The sequence below is a fragment of the Medicago truncatula genome, chromosome 2, assembly GCF_003473485.1.
Source record: "Medicago truncatula cultivar Jemalong A17 chromosome 2, MtrunA17r5.0-ANR, whole genome shotgun sequence".
In the NCBI taxonomy this organism is placed as follows: Eukaryota; Viridiplantae; Streptophyta; class Magnoliopsida; order Fabales; family Fabaceae; genus Medicago; species Medicago truncatula.
Genome location: NC_053043.1, coordinates 29,112,427 through 29,127,506, shown reverse-complemented (window position 1 = coordinate 29,127,506; position 15,080 = coordinate 29,112,427).

Genomic DNA, 15,080 nt, shown 5'->3' with positions numbered 1-15,080 from the left:
GGCGAAATTAAAGACATGATTTGCCGACGAGTGGCGAAAGTAAAGACATGATTGGCCGACGAGTGGCGAAAATAAAGACATGATTTGCCGACGAGTGGCGAAAGTAAAGACATGATTGGCCGACGAGTGGCGAAAATAAAGACATGATTTGCCGACGAGTGGCGAAAGTAAAGACATGATTTGCCAACGAGTGGCGAAGGTAAAGACAAGACAGACCGACAGGGTTTGCTAACATTGTGGGATAGCAAACATACGGTAAAAGTGAAGACATTGTAAAGCTTGATATCAGGGGAGTGACTTGATAAAGATAAAGTTGAGGGGAACAGGGAATTTGTCTGAAGACAATGGGGAATTGTATAGACTGACTACTGGGGAGACCTGCCATTTTGGAACATGTTTGATTTGCTGACATTTTGGAGTTAGACACACTGGGGGTGATATCTGAGGATATTGAAATAAGCCATTGGGTAAAAATGCAACTATGTATGGATGATATTTATATGCGTGCTATGTATGCATGAATGAATGAATATGTATGAGACTCATATGACGGTATAATGGTAAGATTGTTGAGACAAGACTGGGCAGGTCTACAAGGAGAATGGCCCGGCATCACTATACGAACGCTCGAAACCTTCATTGGGGATAAAGTCACGGGGGATGAATCAACCATTGTTGGGGTACATCCCTTAAACATACTGTTGGGGTACGTCCTCACAAACTGGGGTAGAAGTCGTCATTTCACCAATGCAACACCGTATTTTCATGCTTGAACAGTCATTGCCTTTTGTATATATTTTTGAAATCCCTAACTTTTGCCTGGATCATCCTTTCGGATTTTCGATCCACCGGGGAGATATTTTTCTTTTTCTCTTTTTGTATGCCCCTAATTTTTACCCGGATCACCCTTTCGGGTTTTCGATCCACTAGGGCGCTCTTTTTTTTTTTTTTTTTTTTTTTTTTGCAATGACTATTTCTCCTTTGTTGAACCTGCTTGTTTCGGACCAACTATTGACACATACTTATGTGATACATGTTTTTAAAGATAATATGTTTGTCATTTTTGTTTGTTTTTTTTTTTTGAAAGAAAACATAAAATCCTTAGAAAGGTTTTCAAAGTTTTTGCTTCAAGTACTAATACTAAAAACGAAAGAAAGATTTTTTTTTGCACATAGAATAAACAAGAATTCCAACAAAGAGGCACAGGCTCAAATTGATTTAATAGAAATGGTAACCGGCCAAAGGCATGGCACCACAGATTACAAAGAGTTGGAATATGGTAATTATATGGGACAGGTACATTGAACACAATAACCGCAATACTTCTTAACCACTTTGAATTCCACAGTTTGGATGCTTCAATATTAGAGAACTTCTGACAGTCAAGGTGTCTCGGGCGAGTGATGTTTCATCTGATGCAGTTACTTGTCTCGATCCTTAATTTTTGCATAGATCGCCCTTGCGGGTTTTCGATCTATCAGGATAATTTCTTCTTTTTTTTGTCTCTAATTTTTGCCTGGACCGCCCTTTCGGGTTTTCGATCCACCGAGACGCTCATTTTTGGTTTAAGCCACCCTTTCAGGTTTTCGACCTACCGAACTGTTCTTTTATATATTTAGACAAAGTATTTCTTGACTGCATCAGAATTCACAGGACGAGGTAACTCCTCTCCATCCATATTTGTAAGAATTAAAGCACCACCAGAGAACGCTCTCTTCACCACGTAGGGACCTTCATAGTTTGGCTTCCATTTGCCCCTAGGATCTGGTTGAAAGGATTTGATACATTTGACCACAAGATCTCCTTCCTTGAATTCACGGGGATGGACTCCTTTATCGAATGTTTGTTTCATCCTTGACTGATATAGCTGTCCATGACACAAAGCAGCCATACGTTTTTCCTCAATCAAATTCAACTGGTCGTACCTGCTCTGGCATCATTCAGCTTCAGACAATTCAGCTTCCATCAAGACTCTTAAAGAAGGAATCTCAACCTCTACAGGTAGTACAACCTCCATACCATATACCAAAGAGAAAGGGGTTGCCCCTATCGAGGTTCGCACTGAGGTACGATATCCATACAAAGCGTAGGGTAACATTTCATGCCGGTCCTTGTAAGTAACTACCATCTTCTGTATGATCTTCTTGATGTTCTTGTTTGCAGCTTCAACTGCCCCATTCATCTGTGGTCTGTAAGGAGAAGAATTGTGATGTTGAATCTTGAAGTCATCGCACAACTCTTTCATCATGTTATTATTCAGATTTGTGCCATTGTCTGTGATGATTCTGTTGGGAACACCGTAGCGGCTGATGATGTTGTTCTTGATAAATCTGACCACTACCTGCTTGGTCACATTGGCGTAAGATGCTGCTTCAACCCACTTGGTGAAATAATCGATAGCCACTAATATGAAGCGATGCCCATTGGAAGCTTTTGGTTCAATCCGACCAATCATGTCAATGCCCCGCATAGAGAAGGGCCACGGGGAAGAGATGACATTGAGCATAGATGGTGGTATATGAATCTTGTCAGCATAGATTTGACATTTGTGGCATCTCTTGGCATGATTGTAGCAATCAGCGTGCATTGTTATCCAGTAGTACCCAGCTCTCAATATCTTCTTCGCCATGGCGTGCCCACATGAGTGAGTTCCGAAAGAGCCTTCATGTATCTCATGCATCAACTCTCCTGCTTCATGCTTATTCACGCATCTGAGTAGGACCCCATCAAAGTTCCTCTTATACAAAACATCTTCGTTGAGGAAGAATCGACTTGACAACTTTCTCAAGGTCTTCTTGTCTTTGTTGGATGCCCCAGGCGGGTATTTTTGAGTTTGAAGGAAGACTTGGATATCATGATACCATGGCTTGTCATCATCAACTGCTTCGGCCGCAAACACATAAGCAGGTCGGTCGAGGAATTGAACATTGATTACTGGTACAATATTATGACCATTCACTTTGATCATTGAGGATAGAGTAGCTAAAGCATCCGCCATTTGATTCTCATCACGGGGCACATGGTGTAGCTCTACTTTGTTGAAGAAAGTCAGCAATCGTCTTGCATAATCTCTGTAGGGGATCAATCCAGGATGACGAGTTTCCCATTCTCCTTTGATCTGGTTAATCACGAGAGCTGAATCTCCATAGATGACAATTTTCTTAATCCTCAAATCGATGGCTTCTTCGATACCCATGATGCAAGCTTCATATTCAGCGATATTGTTTGTACAATCAAATCGTATCCTTGCAGTAAAAGGGATGTGAGTACCCTTAGGGGTAATGAGGACTGCACCAATTCCACTACCATAGACATTAACGGCCCCGTCAAAAATCAAACCCCATTCGGATTCAGGATCAGGACCTTCACCGAACACCGGTTCATCACAATCTTTCGCTTTTAGATACATGACCTCTTCATCTGGGAAGTCAAACTTGATTGGTTGATAGTCTTCAATTGGTTGATGGGCCAAATGGTCTGCCAAGATGCTACCTTTGATTGCTTTCTGGGTGCGATACACAATATCATACTCGGACAATAACATCTGCCATCGAGCAATCCTTCCAGTTAAAGCTGGCTTCTCAAATATGTACTTGATAGGATCCATCTTGGATATCAACCAAGTTGTATGATTAATCATATAATGACGGAGACGCTTGGCAGCCCAGGCTAAAGCACAACAAGTTTTCTCAAGTACAGAATATCGGGACTCACAATCAGTGAACTTCTTACTCAAATAGTAGATAGCGTGCTCTTTCTTTCCGGTTTCATCTTGTTGACCCAACACACAGCCCATGGAATCTTCCAGTACTGTTAAATACATGATCAAAGGTCTTCCGTCAACTGGAGGAACAAGAATTGGAGGTTCTAACAGATATTCTTTGATTAGATCAAAAGCCTTCTGACAATCAACATTCCACTTCACCCCTTGATCCTTGCGGAGTAACTTGAAAATTGGTCCACATGTGGCAGTCATGTGAGAGATAAATCTGGAGATATAATTAAGTCTACCAAGAAAACCTCTGACTTGCTTCTCTGTCTTTGGAACAGGCATTTCTCTGATGGCTCTGACCTTGTCGGGATCAACTTCAATACCCTTTTGACTGACGATAAAGCCTAGGAGTTTACCAGATCTGACACCGAAAGTACATTTGTTAGGATTCAACCGGAGCTTGTACTTTCTCAACCGCTGAAACATCTTCAACAAATACTCAACATGTTCTTCTTCTGTGCCAGACTTAACAATCATATCATCTACGTAGACCTCGATTTCTTTGTGAATCATATCATGAAAGATTTTGGTCATGCCCCTTTGGTAAGTGGCACCAGCATTTATCAACCCAAATGGCATCACCACATAGCAGAAAGCACCCAGGGCGTGATGAAAGACATCTTTTCTCTATCCTCAGGAGCCATCCTGATCTCATTGTAGCCGGAGAAACCGTCCATGAAGGAGAAAACCTTGCACTTAGCGGTGTTATCAACCAATACATCAATGTGAGGTAAAGGGAAATTATCCTTCGGACTAGCCTTGTTCAAGTCCCGATAATCAACACACATTCTGACTTTGCCATCTTTCTTTGGAACAGGCACTATGTTGGCCAACCATTGAGGATACTCTGATGTCACTAGGAAACCTGCATCAATCTGCTTTCGCACTTCCTCTTTGATCTTGAGGGCCATATCGGGATGAGATCTTCTCAATTTCTGCTTTACTGGAGGACACTCAGACTTCAAAGGCAGTCTGTGTTCCACAACATCAGGATCTAGACCTGGCATGTCCTTGTATGACCATGCAAACATTTCATTATACTCTCTGAGAAGCTCAATTATCCTCTTCTTGACAGATACCTCTAACAATGCCCCAATCTTGATCTCTTTTTTATCTTCCTCAGTACCAAGATTGATGATTTCTATCTCTTCTTGATGAGGTTGAATTGTCTTTCTTTCTTGTTCCAACATCCATATGATCTCATCAGGAATCTCCTCATCCTCCTCTACTATAGCCTCGTAAACCGGGACCTCAAAGTTGGGAGGAAGCATGGGGTTACTGTGTTCAACGGGCTCGCTTATGTTCAGTCTGCACATGATTCATGATTGATTTTAATGAGTAAATGCAGACCTTTGATTTTGAAATTTAAAAGAAAAAAAAGAACAATTTTTTTGGATTTTTCTATTACCATTTTTTTTTCAGAAAATGCAAAGAATAAATAAAAATAAATAAAAATAAAAATAAAATAAATGCCGTGACAGAAACGGCGATTTTCATTCATAATAAAAGTATTGTAAGCAAAGACAAAGCCCTACATGATTTCACTTTCGTCTTGGGCAGAACGAAAGGAGTTTTCTTAAAAGTAAAAAAGAAACAAAAGACAATACAAACATATTACTTAGAACGGGGTATCACAGAAGGAATGTCCACAACAATCCAATTGCAGACTGCTTCTCCAGGTGTTACAAAGACAGGTGCCACTCCTCCAGGCGCATCATCGGTAATTGCATTGATCTCTGGTGAATCGTGGATGAATCCGGCACTGCGGAAAGAGCCTTCGGTAGGGTCAAACATCCCAGACCTACTGTTAAGAAAACCAACCCCTTCCTTGCGCTTGTTCTCTGGTAACTCCACTAGCTGACCCCAACCTTCGGTTTTGCCTTCCTGGATTACCCTCTGTGCGTCCTTCAACGAAGCCATACAAGTCTCAATCTTACCTACACTTCCTTCAGCAGAGAACCCTTGGAATGATGACCCGTCTGAACTACTACCACCAATAACAGAGAAAGCAGACAAATTGCTGATCAAAAAGGCTGACTCGCCACTCACAGTAATGAGCTTTCCATGGCTTACAAATTTCAGCTTCTGGTGGAGAGTGGATGTCACTGCCCCAGCGTCATGAATCCATGGTCTGCCAAGTAAACAGCTGAAAGAAGCCTGGATCTCCATGACTTGAAAAGTAACCTGAAACTCATGTGGGCCTACTGAGATGGGCAAATCTATCTCACCATATACTGATCTTCTGGTCCCATCAAATGCCCTCACTGTCACCTTACTGGGCCTCAAGAGAGCCTCGGAATATGTCAATTGGTCAAGGGTTGATTTGGGCATTACATTCAGAGCAGAGCCGGTGTCTATCAGAACATTGGATAAGGAGTTTGTTCTGCAAAGTACAGAGATGAGTAACGCCTGATTGTGCTTCTTCCCCTCCGCGGGGAGGTCTTCATCACTGAAACTCAGACTGTTACATGCGGTCACATTCCCCACAATACTTTCAAACTGGCCCAAAGTCACATCATAATCCACAAAAGCCTGGTCTAGTACTTTCTTCAGGGCATCTCGATGAGCACCAGAGCTTGATAACAGAGACATAATGGAAATCTTTGCAGGGGTTTGTAACAACTGGTCCACAACCCTGTATTCGCTCCTCTTGATCAGCTTTAAGATTTCATCAGCATCCTCATAGTCAACCTCTTTGGGATGCCCTCCAACTCTACCTTTACCTGTGTTCCGCTCCTTTACTGTTTCTTCGACCGAAATATTAGTGCTTTTCTGAACCACAGCAGGAAGAACGCGGCCGCTTCTCAAAATCTGACTACTCTCGGCAATATTGTCCACAACAGAGGATGAGGTCGTTTCACTTCCGGGTTCTAGAATTGTGCCTTCATATTTGTAAGGTACGGCTTTCTGAGAGGAAGGAGGTACAGGCCTAGGGACACAGATTATCAGAGGAGTGCCAGCGGGCCTTGCACTGTTAGGGTTTATCACAAGCGGCCTCCTAGCTCTGAATATTGGGGTGACAACACAAACACTTTTGCTCTTCATTTCCTTTGTAACCACAAGTTCCTTTTTATCTAGGAGACCTTGCACATCATTTTGGACTTGCATGCAACCACGAGGATCCACCGAACACACATCACAAGCCTCGTGATCGTGACTGAAGAGAGCTACTTCACACATTTTCACATGTATCGGTACCAAAGGGGTCTTGATGTCACATGCGTAGAGAATGCAGGCATCTTCCTGATAGTCTTGAATCATATTAACAACAGGCCCATGGGGAGGCAGAGGATTGTTCTGGGCAACATGATCAGGGTCGGCGAAAGTTAACTCTTTGCTATTGAGCAGTTTTTGGACCTCTTTCTTGAGGGCATAACAACGTTCCACATCGTGACCTGCTGCCCCTTGATGATAAACACAATGAAGTTCAGGACGGTACCAGCGTGGGAGAGGATCTGGAATGCGAGGGGGTGGTAGTGTGTGAACTAGGTTTTGCGCGAGCAAGGAAGGCAGTAATGCTCCATAAGTCATTGATATGGGATCAAATTGTTGTTTTTGATTCTGCTGATTGTAGGGAGCTTGAGGACGGGGTTGTTGTTGTGGTGGGTATTGTGGCCTTTGTTGGTATGGTTGTTGGGGGTAATATGGTTGTTGAGGGAATTGTTGTGGGTTGTATGGTAGTTGATATAGTGGTGGATAGTATGGTGAAGGTCCTTGAGGTCTTGGTGGTTGATAATTTGGGTTCTGGGGAGCGGTCATTTGTGGGGTAATGTTAGCAACATAAGGATGATTAGGGTACACAGGCTGAGATCCGCCATGGGCCACCATGCCGACTTCTTGAGCATTCCTTTTTGAGTAACCATTACCAAACTTCTTGTTACCATTAGACGAACTTCCTGCAGAACCACCTGAAGAACCAGCTCCCTTATGAGCCCAATCCTCAATACGTATCCCCGTCTCTACCAGGTCGGTGAATTTCTGTGATGCACAAACAATCATTTTCTCTGAATAGCAAGGGCTCAGAGTCTCATAGAACATCTCGGATAATTCCCTTTCATCCAAGGGCGGACGAATCTGGGAGGCCTTCTGGATGAAGCGTTGTGCATACTCTTTGAATGATTCTTTGTCCTTCTGGGTCAAGGACTGCAACTCTTTGCGACTAGGCGCCAGATACGTGTTGTATTTGTATTGTTGCATGAAAGCGTCAGCCAATTGTTCAAACGTAGTAATGCCTTTCAATCCCATAAACCAAGTATGTGCAGGACCGGTTAAACTGTCCTGGAAGCAATGAATGAGCAAAGGTACGTTGTTCCTGTAAGCTATCATCTTTGTAATATACATAGTTAGATGATTTTGTGGACACGAGTCCCCTTGGTATTTCTCAAACACAAGCATCTTGAATTTTGGGGGTATATCCACATCTGGTACCAAGCAAAGATCGTATATACTCTGGACGACTACTTCTTTACCACGCATGTTACTCATCTCTTTTTCCAAAGCCCCGAACCTCTCTTCCCAGTTAACTGCTTTGTCGTCCCCCATCACACTGTCAGAATGATAAATCTGCTCTTCCTGCTGTGGCTCAACATGCACAGTGGGTCCTGCTTGAGTCATAGCAGCTTGAGGAAATAGCTGGCCCATCTGAAAAAATGGTGAAGTCTGTTTGGACGAAAAACCCCATTAGCTGCAAGCGGCATGCCCCAAGGGTAGCCTGGAGGCATGGAATACTGAGGAGTAGAAAAGAGACCCTGGGGGCCAAGAGGACGGAAGCCTGAGTTACCCATAGTTGCCATATTACCAGAAGAAAATTCAGTCATCAGAGGCTGGGTGAGGCCGATAGTTGTAGTAGTAGTCGGAGATGGTTGCGGGGGACCCTCAGGTGCAGCTGTGACGACCACAACAGGAGTTGAATTGGAGATTGCTGCTTGCTCTCTCTCAGCCATCATAGTTTCCATCATAATTGCCATTCTTTCCATCTCTCCCTTGAGGTTAACCAGTTCCTCTCTGAGCTGAGCGTTTTCCTGTTCTGCTGCTAACATCCTCTTCTTGATATGGGCTCGAGTGTTGTGAATGCGAGTGGGTTTGTACTGAATACGCCGGGCCACTTTGCTTCTCTGAGGCAGAAATGAGGAGAGTATGAGACTTGGTTTTGACACTTTTTATGAATGCAATATGATGCATGATATGCTATATGCCAAAATATGCAATTTTTAATATATCTTTTTATCGAAGGACCTATAGAAGCAATTTTATAAACATATGACCCTAAACAAAACATTAAAACAGACATAGTCATTACAAGATAAATCCCTTTCTAACAACAAAGCCAAGGGATAAACTTTCAAAATAAAACAAGATAATTCCCTTTCTAACAACAAAGCCAAGGGATAAACTTTCAAAATAAAACAAGATAATTCCCTTTAAACAAAGTGAGCCAAGGGATAGACTCCATAACTAAAAAAACATCAAAAACAAACTGAAAAGACTCTCAAGCCTCTGAAGCGAACTAATCCTCAAAATCGGAATGCGGCCCATCAAAGAGATCCATACGTTTCTTCTTCCGCCCGGGAATTTGATCAAGTGCGGCATCTTTCTCCTTGATACTTTTTCTCAGCTGGGCGATTACCATATCTTTCTTGTGGCTATCATAGGCTTCTTGCTCTAGTAGGACCATTACAGCCTCATACTCCTGATCCTTTTTCTGATACTCTCTTTTCCACCTATGTACTTCACGTTCCGCTTCAGCTAAACGCTCTTGGTATTCCTTCTCGGTGTCAAAGGTCATAGGTAGGGGTGGTGCTGGAGTGATTGCAGATACAAATCTTGATATCTTGTAAGGCATCCCAATTTGGACAGCTCTATCTATCACCCACTGAGTGTATGATTCATGAACGACACCTGTCTTCTTCCCTAACTGGCCTTTGTCTCTTCTACGAATGGTATGCCAAGCTCGCACAACCTGCTCCCTCATGCCTTTACTGTCATCTATGTTGAGGTAATATACATTCTCTAGATAGATGCTGAGAGGTTTCCCTTCCATGGGATATCCGAACTGGCGTCGGGCAAGTGTAGGATTGTAGCTAATTCCTCCTTCCAACCCAAGAAGTGGTACATTGGAGAATTTCCCACAACTGTCAATAATGGTTCCTTTGTCATAAACCCGATCATACCACACTACCTCGACTGGAGTAAGGGACATGAGTCTTTTTGACCAAAGAAGGTTTTCTGGATTGGTGGTGAAGCGAGGAGTTCGGGGTAAGTGAGAGGTGATCCACCGATATAGCAATTGTGCACAACAAAGGATAGTTCCACGACCAGCTTGAGTGCGTCTATGGATGGAAAGATAGGTATCACCTAATAAGGTAGGGACAGGGTTCCTTGACAAGAAAATTTGGATAGCCTTGATGTCCACAAAGTTGTCGAGGCTAGGGAAGAGTACGAGGCCATAAATAAGCAAGGCAAGGATGGAGTTAAAAGCATAGGCAACCCCCATTTTGTCAAAGAATGTGGTCCTTTCGTAAAGGAAATCGGTGGAGAAACCCAAAAATTTCCCCTAGTGATGAGATGTGCTTTCACTTCGTCCGTTTCAAGATGGAGGGCTGTGGCAATGGTTGAGTGCTTGGGAGTTTCCTCGAGGCCACTGAAAGGTACTTTGTCCAACACTGGTAGATTAATCCAACAAGAGTACTCCTCCAAGGTGGGAAGGATCTGGTAATCTTGAAAAGTAAAGCAATGGTAGCCTGGGTCTTAGAACTGAACAAAAGCGTTGAGAAGCCCTTCGTCAATATCTGTCTTAACTACACCCATCAAATTTCCATGTTGCTTGTAGAAATCGTCCGTACAAACCACTTTCTTCCCTAGCTTCCTCAAACTCAAGAGATCTGGCTTCCTGAAACTATACTGCCTAAGGCTCCTCATATCTACAATGTTTACAACAAAGCTTTTATAAGTCCTTCAAAAAAATTTTGATGAATGGAAAAAATATTTATGAATGGATGCATGTATGCATGATAATACTAAAGCACATAGGATGTTGGAGTCAAAGGGTAACAACGCCATTTGGTAAGGACTAAGGTTTTAAATTGCACTTGTAACAAGGGTTCTACCAAGTTCCCAAAGTCTTTAACCACTTCCGAATATTTATCGGGTGACGGGAGTACTCCCATTCCAATTATATTCGTCGGAAAGTCTCGTTTGGGTGTAGTATCGCGTATCAACTAATTCAAGAGTACTCTCGATTAGCCACCGCACTACATCCTAAAAGGCCAAGATGGGTTAAAGGTGACTAACGGTCCTCAACTTCAAAGGTCACTTGAAAATAGCATGCCAAACATGAGTACTCACGTTGACAACATATACTTCCAAGATCCCTCCGTTGAGTGGGGTTATCACATGTGCCAATACCGAAGAGTACTCTTGGCATGGAACTATGATTATACCACCGTCCTATCTTAAGTTTCCCTCAAGCTCGGGTGTAGAGCTTACCTCACCACTCACGTAAACATGTAAGAAAATATTTACAAAGCGTAAACAAATAATAAAGCACAAAATAAAGAAAGTAAGGTGGGTTTAATCCGCGTAGGATCTAAGTCCCCAGTGAAGTCGCCATTCTGTGCTCCCCGATTTTTCGGATATCAAACCATTGATTGATTTGAATCGTCAATCTTTGAACTCTCAATTTTTATTCGTGGGAAGGGAAAAAAATGAATAAAAACCCTTATCGAGACTTTGGATTCGGGGGTTGGTTTCGAATAGGGAAGGTGTTAAGCACCCTAAACGACTTCGGTACTCCGAAGGAACCGCTTACCTAGATTATCTTGTGCTAAATTCATTTGGCTTACTTGAAAAATTATTACCTAAAAATCTAAGTGAAAGAATGGAGGGAGAAGGAGTATGTTTTTTGGTTATTTTTATTTGATTTGGAAGGACAAGTCCTCTGCCTACGTACCCTTTTTGGGAAAGGGATCAAAACCGACGTAGTTCCACTAAAAAAATTTCTTTGGTGGGCTAGGTTGATTTTAAGATTTTTGAAAACGGTTTTAAGAAGAGAAAGAGGCCTCAAGGCATGAGATAAAAGAAATGAGTGAGGTTAATTGAAAGTTTGATTAAGAAATAAAGGAAAAAAAAAGTTATTAAGAAAATGATTTTGAAGTTTTGCATATTTGATTTTTTTGAGAAAAATGATTTTTCTAAACTAACGGTGAAAACTAACGTAAACGTCGTAAAAACGAGCGGAAAGCGGTAAATAAATTGTGGTAGTGTCGGTGCAAGTGTCGGTGCTCGTGTTACCTACATTATTACATCAATTCCTAAATACAACCCTAAGGCCTTTATGCCAAAATAAAAATGCAAGAAATAAAATTACATCAATTCCCTATTTATACACACTAAATCAATGACAAAACAAAATGATGAGAAAATTAAATGTGCATGCTATGATTCAAGACAAAAATTAAATCGTTAGTAACATAAGAAATATCATGGTGAATGAGACATAAGTAATAAAAAGCAAGTAATAAAGACAAGCAACAATTAAGATCATCATATAAGAAATAAACAAAAAAAATTCAAAAGAAAACAAATAGGATGGATTTTTAAAATTAGAGAAAATTAAAATGGTGAGAACAATATTTTTGGAATTTTTCTAAACACAAAAATGTCAAAAAAATGTAAAAAACAGTATTTAAAAATAAAGACAATTAAAAATAAGAAATAAAAAAAATATTGGCTCAGCAGGATCTAATCTGGACCGTTGGATGAATCCAGAGGTCCAGATCTGAATCCCAAGATCTCATCACAGCCATAGGATCTAAGATCCAACGGTTTTAAAAATAAACAGAAAAAAGAAAGGATATACTGGAAGCACAGTGACCGTCAGATCAACGATCTGACGGTTCAACAGCAGGCACGCAGTATTCCGCACAAAAGAAACAAACACTCAACCACATACGAGATACATCATCGGCCGTTAGATCTACGATCTGACGGCCTAGCTATAATCATACATGATAATACGATGGAACAACACACATGGAATTAAAATAAAATGATGAGGCTATATAAAGTGGTTTCACCAAAAAAACAACATAAATCAAACAAACCTTCTCTCTCTAAGTTAAATTTAGAGAGAGAAGCTCTCCCTTCTCTCTAAAAAAACGTCACCGGAGAAGATGAGGAGGGGTGGTCGGAGCTGCTCCGGCGCGGTGGTCGGCCATAGCGCCGCCGCGTCGAGGCTTTTTTTTTAATTTTTTTTTGAAATTTTTTTTACATCAAAAGCTTCTTCTCCTTCTCCTCTATTCAAATCCGGTGTTAGTTTTAAAAAGGGTAGAGAGATTTGAGCTAGATCTAGCAAAGAAAGTTTGAGTGAAATTACCTTCGGTTTCAAAACGGAGAAGACCGGATCTACTACTTTAAGCTCGGATTCACTTCCTTCTTGCTAAATTCCTCCGATCTAGCTCGAATCCTGTCCGATTTGCTTCCCTTTTTGCTCCGGTTCGGTTCGTTTTGCTTAGATCCGGTTCGGTTTGAGTTGGATTTGTGTGTTGGAATCGATGAGTATGATTAATGTTGTTTCTGTTGAAATTCGGAATATGTGAATCAAAAGAAAATTGTTGTTGTTTATGTGATTTCTGTGATTTTGTGTTCATGAATGTTCATGAGTATTCATGAAGTGTTCATCATTTTGTGGTGTTTTGATCTGTAACTAGATGAGAGAGAAAGGAAAAAGGTGTTTTCTATGTGATAGGGACCAATCTGACCCGTTTTCTGACTCTGACGCGGCTACAGTGAATTTTCGGACCCTCTTCCCAATGATTGGACAATGTATTTATAGTGACAAAATAGGATTGGCTCTGGTACAGATCAAAGATCAAAATACCTCTGTTGGAGACTTGGGGATAAAGACTTAACAAATAAAAATAATAAGAAAAAAAAAAAGGAAAAGAGGAAATAAGAAAGAAAGTTCACGTGAGTGACTTTCCTTTCTTTGTTTTAAAAAAAATTAAAAAAATAAAATAATAATAAACAAAAACAAAAAAAATGACAAATAAAATAAAAATAAAATATTAATTAATAAATAAAAAAAAGAAAAGTCCCTTCGAAATCTGACATGAGGTACTTCAAAGTATCCTCCCTGCCGAAATTTTGTCTGAAATGATTAAAAAAAAAGACGCGACTTTTAAAATACAATTAGACCTTTTAAAATGACTTGACTGTTATGACTAAAACTTTTAAATATAAAATGCGTCTAAAAGTTATAAAAAAAATACATATGAAGTGATTTTAACTGTTGTAAAAAGCGAGCAGAGACTTAAATGCAAGATGACAGTTTTTTTTTAAATAATTAAAGACGACACAAAAACGAGTTTTAAATGGTAAAAGAAACAGATAAAAGATTTTAAACGGGCCAAATTTGGGGTATGACAGATTTCTATTTAGATCCAAGGATTTTCTGGTTCTTGCGGTAGAGCGTCTAATTTACTAGCTGAACTTTCAGCTATTTGGAAAGGACTTCAACTCGCATGGGACCTTGGGTATCGATTTATCATCATGGAATCTGACTCTCGGACAGCTTTGGATCTTATTGCAGATACTGATCAGAATGACTTTCATCCTCATGCAAACTTGCTTTCTCTCATTAGGAAACTCTCTTCTCTTCCTTGGTCGGTCTCCTTTAATCATACTTTGAGAGAAGGCAATGAATGTGCTGACTGGTTGGCCATGTTTGGTGCTAAAAATGTTTTTCTTGAAGATATGGATGTCTCCTCCACCTCAGCTAAATATATCTTTGCTTGCAGATGCCTCTGGGATATTTAGACAGCGTTTAGCTTAGTTTTTTTTTTTTCCCCTTCATAAAAAAAAATTATTTCTATTTAGAGTAATTAATTAATGGATATTGACTCAATATGGGTGGATGTTCTGATGACCCATTAACGGAATAATGTGAAACTCTAATGGCCATCAAATATAAAAGATGTTATGGTCCCTGTAACACCTCATTTTCCCAACATAAAAGTAATCAGAGTAATTCACATAAACGGAATGTCACACTTCTTTTCTTAAAATCATAAACGGAATAATTAACTAATTATCCTTCAAAATTCAATAACATAATAATTAATACTTCGCAGCGGAATTTATTCAACATCTAAAAATAGTAGTCTTTGGCACGAAGGCCTCATCATAAATATCTCATAGAAATCCAGTCTAAAAACATAGTCATAAACTTCATAAAGTAATACGTAAGGAATAGAAAAGCATGCAACAAAGTTCTCATCCCGTTACGTATCAGAGCACCTAAAGACACACG